This window comes from Centruroides vittatus, unplaced genomic scaffold, assembly GCF_030686945.1.
Source record: "Centruroides vittatus isolate TY-2023 unplaced genomic scaffold, ASM3068694v2 contig_359, whole genome shotgun sequence".
NCBI lineage: Eukaryota > Metazoa > Arthropoda > Arachnida > Scorpiones > Buthidae > Centruroides > Centruroides vittatus.
In genome coordinates, this window is record NW_027122182.1 from 1,490,859 (window position 1) to 1,506,719 (window position 15,861).

Here is a 15,861-nt window from a genome sequence, read left to right on the forward strand (position 1 = left end):
TTCACACTGAATGTCAAAATAAGCAGATTAGGGTTTTACTGCCACTTTAATAAAAATATTGACAAGTGGTGATTTTGGCACTATGCAGTGAGACCCCTGAACCTGGAATAAATACAGAAAGTGGGTGCGGGTTATTAACATCATTTTCTAACTTTTGGAGGTATTTTTTAGTTGTATAACCAATGAAGTAAATCAACATACATTCTCTAAATAACACATTTAATTAGACATTTTTTTTTAAAGCAAGTGGCAAAATATCCCCTGTGTTGATAAAAATTAATATTCAACAGGTGAAAATATAAAAAAGGAATTTCTGAAGTAAAATTTTCATTGTGGCAGTAAGTTTGTAATTTATTTCTGCTGAGCACATCTGCGCTGTATAAGACTAGACTTTGCCTTAAGAATAAAAATTACCAAAACAAGATAAGTAAATCGTTCAAATGATTTTGGTAACTGAAGGATTGATTATTTTTCTTTCAAATTAATCTACCACTAAGATCACTGTTGAGTTTTATCATAATTATAAAAGGATTTAATAATAATGTATACGATTGAAAAAGGATTTACTAATTAAATACAATGTTATTCATTTAAATCAATTAATGAAAATATTAAGAACTAAATTAAAATGATCATATTATAAAATGTAAAAAAATGTCTTTTAATTCTTCCATTCCATTTAAGAATATGCCTATTCAAATAATTATATATGCTAAATTGCAGCTATTTCCAAATAACAAATCAAACATCAAACTTAGAATTATAAATCAAGTATTTGAAGAAGGCTGATTTCTGGTTAATTTTTAGCTATTATCATATTTTCAATAACCTATACTGACATATACCCTTCATATAATTACCAGAATAAAAATAAAATCTTTGTATTATCCACCTCACTATACATATCATACCTCTGGAGCAGCCGCGGAAAACACAGTCCTTACTGATCTGTAGTACAGAAGATACCATCTCAAACAATAAATTGTTTTTATATTATACTTCATATTAGATGTAATTATAAAGTAATTGAAACAAAAAAATTCAAATGAAAGACATACTTCAGATCATCCACACGACCCACCGTGCTAACCACCTCAGATGGCTGGAGGTGATCTACATATGCCTTAACGCTATTAAGGAAGGTAATTGTATTAACTACAAGGACGAAATAGCTCTATCAACAGCATGGCAGGCCCTACTAGGTAAAACGATAAGTTAGAACTCAACATGCTTAGTGTGCAGGTCTGTATTGACGTCATTGGGTCGGGACAACGTTCCGGATCGTATTTCTTCACGACTTTGAATCGAAGCACATTCCGTTAGGGGATCATTACCTGATGAAGAACCGTTAGGTTCGAAAACATTTGCAACTACTTTGTTGTGGATAATACACACACCGGTAAAAGGCATTTGGATATGTGAAACTTTACTGTTCTCCAGTGTAGATATTCTACCATCTTTCGAGATACTTCCTTGTATAATAAAGACTCAGTGGGTTGTAATGGTTAAACCATCTAACAGAATGCCGAAATTTTGTTTTGTTCATCAAATTATTATTTAGGAAATTTTATGCAAAAATTTATTTTACTACTATCATTCTAATTTGGAAGTTATTTAATAGTTTCTTCAATCTCGGAGCACACTTCCTAAATTTATAAAATTTAAACAATTTAGCATCTGCCAGTTATTAAACTTGTCTTTTAACACCTTACCCTCATTAACTATTGCTTTCACAACGACCCATTATTAGCTATCACTTTTGAATTAATTTCAGATTTAATTCGTTTCCTCACTACATTCAAATATTTAAAAAATTTCACTGTTATTCTTTTATTTTAATTTTAAGCATGAATATTAGTTTTCAATGTATACTTTTCAGTTTATAGTACATTTATACCAGATATTCCATTTTTTAACATTTGTATGCATGTATACAGTCAAACTTTGTAATAACAAGCACTAGGGGACTGACAAGATTTCCTCGTTATAACCATTACTCATTATATCTGTGAAGAGCAATGTCGTAACTAGAAAAAGAACAGGATGCTTCTTCAGCACAAGCACATAGGGGGGCACCCCAAAGGCAGCAAAATTTGTAGCTATATCAATGATGATTAGTAAAATCTTATCTTCTAATCTTTAATTCTAAATAAGTTGATACATTCAAAAAACATTAAAAAATGTATAATATAATTACCAAAACCAGATGTATTGACACTAAGCCAAACAATTGCTGTAATTAATTAATTTAGAGGTATTATAATTTAGATAAGAGAGGCACTTAACGTCTACCTCTAGTACCAAATTACTTACTTTCTAATTATTAATTATAGCATATTAATAGCCCAATTAATTATGGCAATTGTTTGGCTTAATAAAATACGTAATTACATGACACTGTGTTTTTATTAATAGTTATATAATACTAATTAATAATATGCCTGGTTTCAGTTAGTCTTTTTATCTACAAATCTTAAAACTGATGATTGCTTTGCTTTACCAAAATGTCGATAATGTCAAAGACGACAAAGAAAACTTTCTACACGCTTCAACATTTTTAGTACCACATTGTAATCTGCAAATAATTTCTTTTCTTCACAGATATCTTTCTCATGAAAGGGTTCCTTTCTAACTACAGTATACAGTAATTTTACATTTGTAATAATGATTAGGTAAATTAGCAGAGTAGGGTCTGAAGCGAGTCAACAAAAAGAAGGATGATATCCAAAAAGAAAGTTAAGGGATAAATAGACCTGTAATCCATGCAGATCATAAAACTAAGTAACCCTTTCAGTTTTATCTCTTCCGAGAATTTTGTATCCCATTTCTTACTACTTGGACAATTAAGAATGTTTGTATGTTTGCATAGCTACCAAAATTTATCTCAGTATATCTGTGAAGTACACTTGTTATAACTATGGAAAAATGTATAGAAATATGCATTAATTAAAACTGTTATGGCATTTTGCTTGTTATAACCAAGTTCAACTGTATATATAAAAGCTGATATTGATTTAAGATAAGCCAAATGTTCCTGGTATAAGAATAAACTTTGAGTTCCAGTAAGACAATTTCATTTCTTAATAGAAATTTTAAGAAATAGACATTGATTTAATGAAAGATGAAACATATTATAATTGCTGCAAAAAAAAAAAAAAAAAAATCCAAGTCAGTGAATCAGAAATCACAAATCAGATTCTGACTACACCATATCACAGCCAGAATCCAAGTTCTCAGGTGAATTACTTATTAACTATGCTTGTATACTTTTCAAGTTTTTTCCTTGTGTATTACTATCTCACAAATAACTTTACCACTTATGAAGGGCACTGAAATCTATGAGAGATGTAGCATTTTATTAAAAAGTGCAAACGGTAACACGTGACCTTCTCTTATCAGTCATTTGCGTTGTCTTTGAATGCATTATAAAGGTATTTGGCTAGTGTTCAAGGACATTCAAACAACAGGTACACTGAGCACGGTAAGTCTCTTAAAGCATTTTTATATAGTACTGAGATAACAAATTTAAGGCATGCACTCTGCTGGCAATGTCTGCCATGCATTTTCAGTTCAACTGTAATTACATGTATACTTATCTGAGATAGCTGTATGCCAACTTTTTGAAATTATTGGACAATTTATCTGGGATTTTTGTGAAAGTGTACTTTAAATTGCATACAAATGTTTACTTTAATTAATATAAAATGGATAAAATTTCTACAATTTATAGATTTAAAATTGAAGCAAATAAACCAAAATTGTAATGTCTTTAGTTTCAATTCTATTAACAAAAGGTCATAAAGTACTACTATTGTGTTTACAGTAAACAAATGAATATGTTTCAAAGTCAAGCTAGGACTATCATTTTAAATGTATAAAATCATTTTACTTTTCAAAATTCATTTTATAGTGATGAAAAAAACAATGAGTTTTTAGTTTGTTAAAATGATAACTGTCATGTGTCTCAACTATCAAAGTTCTCTGAAATAATATTATGATGTGAATTGGGAATGATTACTGGAAATTTATCTGCTTTCAAGATACAAATTCAAAAAGGAATGTCTAATAATGTCAATTAAAGTATGGATTGTATGAAAAAAATAGAACTAAAGTACGATATACGTATAAAAAACACTTTTGTATCAGTGTAGGGATGCTGACGTGTTATCAACAGTGTGAAAATCTATATACAAGATTTAACTTGGCTTGGTCCCCTGATAATTGTTTATTTTTAATTCTATTTTATTTTTTTACCATTTTTTAAGTTTTGATTATATTTATTTATTTATTTCTTGTATTTGAACTGTATAAATGTTCTATTGATTTAAAACATTCTTCCCATTCTTTTTAATTTAAATTATTTCTGCTGTGATTAATATATATTTGTGAATCTTCTTTTTGATCTTTTCTCTTTTACGTTTGATGTTCCAAGGCCTATGGAAGTTAAGTCAAAAACATCTTTGATTACTTAAATATATTACTGGAGTTATTTCTGTCTATTAATAATCTTTCAACTACTTATAAATTATTTTTGGCTAAACTTTAATAAATTTCTTTATTCTAATATTCCTTATGCATCTCTACACACCCAATCCTTAATATACAGTACTTGAATTGAGCTAATTCAATTTAACATTGTCAAAAAAACTGTGACAAAATTTTGTTTTCCATTATAACATTTCAGTCTGACACAGTATTTTAAAATACTCTTCAATATTTTATTTTAAAATTAAGTATTTGCATTGATGAAATTAATGTTTAAATGTATGCTAGCTACTATGACATTGAAAATGTGAATTGAAAGTAATGGCAACGAGAAGAGATTCTTTATTTTGTACAACTATGTCTCAACTTCACATAGTATGCTTTAAACTCAATTTAAATAGAAATGAAAAACAAGCTTTGATACAGACTTTATTGATACAACATTACCAATATCTTTTGTAAATGAATTAGAAAAATCTTTCCATTTCCCATATAAATGTTAGTCCCAGGTTTTGATTTTACACAGAAATAAACCTACTGCATCAATTGAGCATCGGGTATATTTGCAAATACTCTTAGAATCAAAGAACACAAGTCAAGAAATATGAAATCTTTTTCCTTTCCATTAATGTTTTCCAACTTTCCATAAATTCTCTCAGTATGGTAATTTTGTGCATTTTAATCATTCTATTTCATTAATATGTCATTGAAATTTTTTATACAATCTTTCCTTTTCAAGATAACCAATTATTTAGACTTCCAACCTTTAACTGTTTATAATCAACTCATTATCTCAATAACTTTTCAAGGCTTTTCTAATCTTTATTAGAAATCTTCATGCTTCAAGGAATCAAGGTAGTTAAATGACAAGACTGTAGTCTTAAGATTTTTATTTCCAGATTATCAACATTGAACAGTAATTTCTCCACTTTCATAACTGTAATCCTCCAATTTAGATTGCTTCATCTTGTCTGTAGCAGATTCCCTTCCAAGAACTAAAACAAAATGCTGATTTAAATTTTCCACAAAACTTTAAATACCCATGCTTAGGGCCTCCACTTTTTATTGAGTTTTTATCTAGTTAATAATCACTTAAACATTCAATTATGGAACAAATTCAACCACATCATAAACAAAATTCCAAGCTAATACTTAAAAGCAGTTAGTGTGACTCTTGTTATGTAATTTAAGTTTGGTCAAACCAGGAAAAAGGACCATGCACATTTCTTATGGAAATGGGTTTAGGTCAAATTGGCTAAAAATATGCTGTAGTTTATGAGATACTGGTCAAAAGTTTTGATGGTCAAAAACACTCGAAATGGACAGTTTTCTTGCTACAATTTTCAAAATGTACAGTGCACAAGATTTTGACTATTACATCTGATTATTATGTTCAATGTCTTCCTGCAGTTGCAAATCACTCCACTGCCCATATTTCAATTTCAACACATTCTGTAATCTTTTCCCTGTTCCACAAATGTAATTCTTACCAACTAATTGTGTGTAGTCAAAGTTGCAGCCGCAGAATGGATTTAGATTGATCTATGGTTGAATTTTCAGTCACAAAATCATGTATGGAATGATTTGTTGTTCATATTGCAGCTGCGGAATAAGTTGTAGTAGAAATGTCTGCTGTAGAATGAATTACACAAAGTAGCTAGAAATGCATAATGATGATCAAACTGCTTGAACTTTTGAGAAGTCTATCCACAGATATATGAAAATGTATGTAAAGGGACTGGGCAAAAAAAAATTGCTCTTAAAATCAATTTCTGTTTGATTCTTCTGATGACCTAGCATCATTATGAGTAAAGACGAATACATGCACTAATACAATCACATCATGTAAATACAATACTAGACTGTAGTGCAACTGGCACTTTATTTTATAACTTTACATAAAATTTTAAAACTTACAGCAGTTAAAGGAATAAAGTTTTTAATAAATGATAGTTGCTTCTGTCAAAATCATGTAAACATAGTAATAACAATATCTTAACTCACTATTCCAGCAGTTTTATCTTCCAACATTTTAAGCTTACTTCACAAGCCTGCCTCATGTCTGTCTTTAGTTTAAAGTTTAAAGTTCCAAATTAGAATGTTAACTGTTCTATGCTCATTGTTCTTATAAATTTTAAATTTAAATAGTTAAACATCAAGATATTTTTAATGTATTTTTGTATTCTTTAACTCAGAACTGTCTGATATTGTTCATATTGTGAAAAGTTGTACCACCTCATTATGCTGTCTTCTGTGGTTTATAACAATACTTCTGAACCTAAAATCTAGAGAGAAGAACAAAAATATTTATTGAACAAACATTTTCAAGCTTTACTAAGACCATCTTCAGGTTCTATTGGAAGAACCCAAACAAACAAAAAACAGAATTTAAATAACATTTGTTGTGCATGAACTTTGCACGCGCAGGAATATAGTAGTAAGTTATGAACTAGAAACGACTACGAAAGAAAAAACAACACATTCAAAAAGTTAAATGCTTATAAATAACAAAAAAGTTGACTCCAAAACAACCAGAGTACTGACATATAATGATAAGATTTGAGCATAATATATATACTAAGACCGAACCATTTACAAAACATTACATGATTGCTAATTCTGTGGTTTATTGTAAAATGATAGCCACACAACAGATAAGGATTCACAATCCTTATCATTTATACAATTTCCTTCTAAAGTGGCTTTATATATCTTCAGTATTTCTAAAATTCTAAGTTGCTACTCATTGTACACTTGTTTTAATAATTTGGCTCTTCCAGATTTGCAATCACTTTGGGCTCTATGGCAAAACTGGTTAATGCATTTACTGGCTTGTTATGGTTTATGTTATATTTATGTTCCTTGAGTCTACAGGGTGATGAGTTTTGCACATTGTTGCAAGAGAATCCTGACTTGAGTTACAAGGAGAGAGTCAGATGTTCAGGTCTCTGATTCAAATGAAACTTGATGAGCGTGTAGCCCTAAACAGAAACAGCTTATTGTCTAATTAATAGGATCTACTTCAAGTGTTTCTGAAAAAAAAAACTTTGAAAATTCAGCGTTTAGTTTATAAGTCTTTGAATGTTTCATGTCTCCTAGGAACAGTGATAGCCGAGCGGACAAGACACTAGGCACGGGAGCTACACGATATAGGTTCGAATCTTTGCAATTTAGTATTTTTTTTGTGCGTTATTTGATATGAAAATAGGATAGAACAGTTGCAGTGGTTTTTTAAATTGTTAATGTTATAAACAATTTTCCATGTGCTCATGTTTGTTACACTTCAAATATAACAATACTACCATATTTGAAAAATAAATGTGAAGAAATAAAAATTTTATTTAATAACATAAAAAAAGTTTTCATGTTATCAAGCTTCTATATTGACTTCTAATTTGAGGACTTGTTGGTTTCCCCGCAAAAAATGTGATAAAAATAAATGTAAAAAAATAATTATGTATATTTAATGTATAGTCTTCACTGAATGTGAGTATATTTACATACAATGTAGCAAAATCAAAAATTTTTTGTATATATAGATGAACTACAATTATGATTCTTTTTTAAAAAGTAATGTAATTGTAAATGAAATTGTAAACTGAAAAGCATCTACTTTAAAACTGAAGTGGGACAGAACTGTCTGAAATGCATATTTAATAAAGTAGAACAGTTAAAAAAGTCTCTCGGTGTCCAATCAAAAACATTCCCCAAAGGATGTGATAAGTCCTCAGATTGATTGATAACATTAAATTTCAGATAAAGGATAAGAAGCAAATTTTCATAAAAGAGTTTAATCTACAGAGACTTCTTCAGTAAAACAGGAAATGATAAAAAACAAGATTTAAAAATTACGACAAGTTTTAAACCTGAGGAATGATAATAGTAATAATAATGCTAATGATACAATAAAATAATTATGTTACATATAAAAAAAAACTAAAATTGCAAAGGTTAGAACTTATATTGTCCAGCTCCAGTGACTAGTGTCTTATCTACTTGGCTATCCCTGTTCTGAGATGAGAAACTTCCAAAGACTGATAAGCTAAACTACTCACTCAAAAACCTTTTCATGCAGTATATATAACTTAAAATTATATATACTGCCTTAAAAGGTTTTTGAGTGAGTAATTTAGACAGGAGTAAATATAAGCTAAACACTAAATTTTCAGAGGCCCATTTTTCAGAAATGCTTGAGAAGTGGACAAGAAGCCGTTTGCATTTAGAGCTACATGTTTACCAAGTTTCATTCAAATTGAAGACTTGGACATCTGACTCTCTCCTTGTTAGCTCGAAAATTTGAAAACAGCAGCAGACAATTCTGTACTAGAAGCACTATATCCAACCAACCTGGATCCAGGTCCATAGTGGTAGATTTCAATCCACGACTGAATTTATCAGAGGATTGCCTCATACTTAAAAGCCAGGATACACTATTGCCAAAATCCCACCATATAAAATTGTTATACAATAGTAAAGACAATAATATTAGTAAATTTATATAAGGTCCATTGTGTGTCCTTATGCAATGGAAGGGTCTGTACATGAGTTTATTGTAAATGTAAATACCAACTTTTTTCATTTCATCAAACTAACGATCCTAGGAGCTGTGAAATAGTAGCATTTAAAATGTTTATAAGGCAAGCTCACACTCACTGCTCCCTAGATAAAGATACTGCATGAGATAAACTTTATTAAAAATAGCTACAAAACATGGCTATAGCACAAAGCTCATCATAAAATTAGTTGAGTGAACTCAACACGCGAAAATATTGTACGTTCTAGCTGAACTTTGTAAAGGATTATGAATCAATTTTAAAATCCATCAAAAAGCCCATTATTGTTAGGAGATGAATTCTTCTATTTCTTACAAATGATAGCCATTGTAACCCTGCTGAGGAGGGACATGATAGCCCGAAACACAGTTGTAAACAAAAGTATGTGTACGGGAGGCTCAATAAAGAAAGTCTGTTTTCTTTAAGAACTTTTGCTCAATTTTGCATTAATACTTAACACCATTTTAACAGTCTTGTTAATAATTTAAGTCCAAGTTGACCAATATAATACAAATTAAAATAAGGACAATAATAATTAGCCATTGTCAAACTTCTAGTGATGAATTGTTTAATCTGTGATTACTTTAAAAAATAAAATAAAAATAACAACAATAAAAAGTATAATGTTTATATGTAAAAACTTGCACAGATATCACCTAATATAGAAATACTTTTATACAATTTATTAAAAAATTATTTTAAACTTTTGATAGCATATTATGATTGTTCTATACAGAATATAAAAATAAATTGTGAAAGGTCTTTCCAATAATGAATGTAGGCATTACATTTCTCCGCTTTACAGGCAATAAAGGGAAACCAATTCATGACCTTTCATTCTGGTAAAGAATTTAAGCAATACAAAATTCATATAAAAATGATAATAAGTATGCAAGAAAAATAATCTTACAGTAAACATAAATAATAATAATAGTGGAACTAGGAAGCAAAGATTTTATTAATGATTATGAACAGACTTATAATCAGAGAATATAAAACTAGAGCAAACAGATGGAAGTTTTAAGAAAATTAAGCAACCAAAGCAAACAATTTACAAGGCGACCAAATCGGGGAGATGTAGTAATTTCAAGGACAGTAACGTATTATCGTATGCGTGGCGCTATACCTCTGAGGTGCATCCATTATTCCTGAATAGACCGCGTCATTATTATGATAGACTCCTGTCTATTAAATTTATTTTATATCTTTGATCGTTACTACACGCTGGAGATATTCAATTTTTTGAATTTCAAAAGCATTCTATATTTATCGCATTACATTTTGCAAGCGTCAATGAACCTGACGAAGATCTCGGTGGAGATTCAAAAACATTAGTTTGTTAACTTTCGTCGTTGTGTACCGGAAATTTGAAGGTTGAAGAGGCTGTATTTGATCTTATATGTACTGGTAGTCACTAGTGAAGATTGTTTTCTAAGAAAATTAAGTAAATAATTAAGAGGCACTTTTAGAAATTTTGTTATAATGAAATTTAATTTATTATTAAACCTTATCAGCAATGAAAATACCAATTCAACTTTTACTTCAATTGAAAATTTCATGATCATCATTACAGATCACATTTTAAATACTTTGATTTCACTTGCTTTGTATCATGTCATTATGTCCTTGAATTTTACAACTCAAAATTCATCCACTTGTAATTAAGACAAAAAGCTGAAACTTTTAGGACATACTTAAGTCTAATGACAATGTATTTTAATGATATTCAAGGATGTGGCCCCATTCCCATCACCACTCCACCCAAAACCTAAACATAAACAAATGTAAAATTTAATCATGCCACGTGTATGTAACTACACTGTTCTGATGTATTTACGCACATGCACACATATATTGAGTGTAGCCTCACCCCACACCCTAATTTCAAAAACATGACCAATAAAAGCAATTTTTTTTTATTTTTTTACAAAAACATATTAAAATTTATATTTTTATTATTGTAAAACTACATTTACACTAATTCATGACATAAATTTATTTAAAATTATAACTTAAATCTTAAATTATTCACCATCTCTAATTAAAAACAATGCCTCAAATTCTTTAATTTCTAAATTTTCATCTTATGCTAAACATTATGCTTCTCAAATTATGGAGAACAGTCTAAGAAGATGCAAATAATTAAAAGGCGAATAAAAAAATTAAAAATTTTAAATTGGAAATTAATCGTGTAATTTGTCATATTTTCAATGTAATTATACAAATCTATAAACCTGTTTACAGAATTAAAAAGAAAAAATTATGTAACTGATGCAATATAAAATATAATAAGAAAAAGTTATATTTTTGACATCTTTAGCAGCAAAACTGTTTGTTAGAATAATTAAAATTATCATATTTACAAAACTTTTGTGAATAAATACACGCATACGAAAAGGATCATCATTGTTTCTAACACAAGAGGAAACTTGATAATGAAACTGTTGCCTTAACACTAATTCATTTTTTTCAATATAAAAATTTAAAATAAAGTCTAAAGACTCTAAAATAAAAATCATATTAATAAACATTCTTCACTTCAGATAACTGAACTGATATGAGAAACATTTTTAATATTTTATAACCTCCACTTTTATATGAAAATCTAACTATATACTAAAATTAAAACCTTCCTCTCAATTTCCAGCATTAACTGATTAAAAATGAACTTTTTCAGTTACATTCAGTTGCCTGCATCAGATTAAACAGATTCTAAACTTCTAACCTGCATAAACGTTTGATATAGAATCTACTTAACATGACCCAGGCCACTGGATGTAGCTGAAAACATTCATTTTTAATCAGTGAATGCTGGAAATTGAGAGGAAGGTGTTAATTTTAGTATTTAGAACATAGTTCCAGATTTAGAATTAACAAATCTAACTTTGTATAAATTCTTTGTATAAACTCACAAAAAATACAAGTCATATAAACTAAAACTCTGACACTGTGCGAATTTGCGCATTGCTATAGAATTCGGACAGAGCCGGAAAGAAAAGATCATTCCATTTACCATCCACTAAAGAGGTTATCCTTGCACATGCTGACCATGGGAAAGGCATTCTTTGCACCTGCCAACCACAGGAGAGAGAATCTTTGCACTAGCTGGCTATGCAGAGACAATCCTTGAATTTGCCAACACAGAAAGGCAATCTAAAAACAAAGCATTGATTGCTTTGTTCTTGGATTGCCTTTCTGTGGATTGTTCTGTTTTGTTCATTTTTTGTGCCTATTTTCTGTTAGGTCCAAGCAATACTTTTTTAAAAATATTTTTGACCCTTAATTTCCATTAGGCATGCTCAGTTGCATCATGGAGAAATAACATTGTCCCCTTGACTCTACCATATAACAAAAACGAAGACATGGACCCCTATTTTTTTAATTACTTTTTTTGGATTCCTCATCACAATTAATAGACGATGGTAAAGTTTTATCAAAATCGGCCCATCAAATTTTTAGAAAAAAATCAATTCTTTAAGCCCATACGAGATGTGCTAGCACCTTGGGACATCACCCAACAAAGTCATGCAATTCAACAAGATATCACTTTGTGGTACAACCCTTTATATCTTGAAAACAAAGTCATAGACCCCCATTTTTAATTACATTTTTGGATTCCTCATTGCAATTAATGGAAAACGGCAAAGTTTTATCAAAATTTGAGATCCAATGTAATTTTATAAGTCACATAAAAAATGTTTTGCTAACACTCTGCCTCAATAAATAAATAAGAAATTTAAAAATTTTAAGTAAAAAATTATTTGATGTTCCACTAAGTCTGCATTTATATTTTACTTCATATATTTTATTACTATCATATACAATTTTTTAATCTCATTTATATTTTATAACTTGTCTAAATCAGCACAAATCAAGGATATTTTATTCTGCTGGGTCTTATCTTCTTTCACTTTATATTTGTATCTTCATTCATGATACATTCATGTGTTTTCATTGTATCAGTACTCTACACTTTTTAGATATTTTGTTTTTCAACTACTAAACAGCCCATGCATCCAGCCTGCAACAGCTTTGACTAAGATATTGATCAGTTTTAAAGATCTGTAATAAATAAATAAACAAAGCTTACTGGAATTGTTTCTATACAGTAAAATAACAACCTTTTCTTTCCTGTTCCAGCAATATTTTAATTAAGTAAAAATGTTTTCAACTGCTTTAAGCAGCCATCATCAGTTAAACGACAAAAAAGAACGTAGAATTATAAAATTACGAAAATAAGAACAAAGAGTTCTAAATTTATGAAAAATTAAACAAAATTCTATTGCGCTCGCCGCAAATTGTCGGTAACGCGCTTGGCGTTAATCCAAATGTAAAACAAAAAGGTAGTAACATATCAACCTAGGCATCGTAAAATATTACATTAAATATAATGATAAACTAAAAGTGGCGTTTTAATGATGTTCTGTCGCTTTAACAATGCTCCATTAATTTAGGTTATCAAAGAAAACGTTTTTACGTAATTAAAATATTGCTGGAACGGGAAAGAAAAGGTTGTTATTTTACTGTATTTAAAGATCTGTATTTGACTTTAGGATGAATTATCAGAATTTGTGTCTTGTTGATGTGTATAGAAAAATAAATAAATAAAACACTAGCACATATTTGTCTCTGTTCTATACATAATCTCAATACAGATATATAAGAGTTAAAAATAAATGTTGACATAAACCAAATTTGGTTTATGATACAATTTACTGTGGCCTTATTTTTGTGAACAAGACAAGACATTTAGCCTTGAAGTGGATATCAACCAGAGTGAGAATTATTCAAAAGTAATGATTAAGTAAAGAAAAAAAACTTGATACACAGTACTTCATATATTACTCATGACATACTTTCATAGTGTATTGATTACAAACTTAATAAGCTTCTATTTTTCTACATCTACAATTCTTTGAATTGTTAATCATGGAAAATAACAAAACAAATGTTTTAATAAACAGCTAAACATTATCTTAGGGAATTTTTTAACCAAAAATACAAACTACATGGATATTAATTTAAAGCATATTTAAGATATCAAAAGTATACTTTGGAGTATCTTATTTAATTTCTTTTTTTACTTTATAATCTTCTTCATTACTTCTAACATTTAATTCTCTTAATACAGAATTTACTTCTGATAAAAAGTAAAAACCTTGAGCAGAATCAATACATGGTGTGACAGGAATTCGTTATTCAACATGCCCAGTCCTGCTACAATGCTACCACTGTATCACTACAATTTGTATTCCTATACAAATTACTGTAAATTAGAACATTTTAGAACCCTATTTCTCACAAGTGTCAGACCTGATAGATTTTTAAAAAATTACAAGTTTTCGTAATTTTTTTCCTCCTTCGAATGATATATATTTTATTAAAATATAAGACTGATGTGAGAAAACCCTCTCTTGTAAGTAAAATACCAAAATAAACACACCTAAATTTTAAAATATTAACCAAAGAAAATAAAAGTTGTTGGTTTATTTATTTTGTGTGTGAATATGAATATGTTCATCATTGTGTAAGTGTTAAAAGAATCCCAATATAATTTTCACGGGTCACATACCAAAATTGCCACTTTGTGATATTTTTATTAAAGTGGCAATAAAACTGTAATACTGGCGATAAAGTCTAGTCCTCTTATGTTGACATTCAGCATGAAATTGAACCACAAAGCATGCTTCAAGAAAAATAGTAGAATGTTGAGTTCCTGTGTGATGGGAGTACACCTAGTGATATCATGATGTCACGGCAAGTTCAGACAGGAAAACAAAAAACGACATTGAGAACCAAAGGCAGCCCATGCCTTCATGTAATGCCACCCAGATTTTCTAGATTGAGAAATTTTTATCAACTGATAGAAAATTTGGGGAATTTGTCAAGGTAACATTTTTTCACTTTGATCTTTTTTCAGTAGACTAAAGCAAAAAAATTTTGACAAAACAGAACATGTGAAGAACCTGTGATCAAATATGTTATCCAGAATTATTCATTTAAAACTTATTCAAAAATAATTCTTATTTCTAAGTGACAGCTTAACACATTAATTTTGCTTTCTAGACTCCAAACTGATAAGGCTAACATCATATGCATTAATAAGCAAGTAAAATTTCTGATGATAAATAATTTAAAACTGGTAAAATGTTTGGAGATGATTTAAGATTTTTTAGAACCACCTCTCAATTTTATATTTAAAACTAATGAAACTTGACACTACTAAAAAGAAAAAGATTACTTCTGCTTCTTAAGAACATTAAGAAGCAGTAGTGGATTCTTTCTTTATAATTTTATGTATAAAATGTACATTTTATGAATAAAATTAACTATATAAAAAGAATATTTTATACATAGGTTATCTTTTCTTTCAATATATTTGTTTGAGATTATTAATCATAATGTTTCATTAACCTCAAAACTGAAAATTCTTAAGTGTCTTAATCTCACACCACGATAATCCGCGCACACAGTCCACTGGATAAGAGGTAATTGACACATTATCATTCTTAAGCTTAATTTACTTTTATCTAAAGCAAAATTAGCTGAAAACATTTAATTTAATAAAAGAATAAAACATAAAATAAACTGAATAAAACATATTTTGTTATCAAAATGTTACGAACTGTTAAGATATATGTTCTTTCAATAATATCCTATTAGTATAAATTTTTGTTTTTAAAAAAGACAAATTTTATCAACAATATTTTTAAAAATAATCCCATTTCATATTATAAATATTATAAGGTTCATCCTTTTTTTTTAATCTCTTTCTTTCATAAATGCTGTCTGTAACTGTAAAATAAACTAATACTGTACTATA

The 15,861-nt window shown here is 28.9% G+C and overlaps 1 protein-coding gene and 1 long non-coding RNA gene across 3 annotated transcripts in view; both read right to left on the bottom strand.

Annotated features, from left to right (window-relative positions):
- Br140 (bromodomain-containing protein 140) overlaps positions 1 to 15,861 on the bottom strand; it is a 148,974-nt gene that overhangs the window by 42,824 nt on the left and 90,289 nt on the right. The window lies entirely within an intron of this gene.
- LOC136974924 (uncharacterized) lies at positions 14,044 to 14,361 on the bottom strand. The gene is made up of 3 exons (XR_010880717.1): positions 14,299 to 14,361; positions 14,168 to 14,263; positions 14,044 to 14,133 (listed from the first exon to the last, which is right to left on the bottom strand). It is a non-coding gene; the product is annotated as an uncharacterized lncRNA (long non-coding RNA).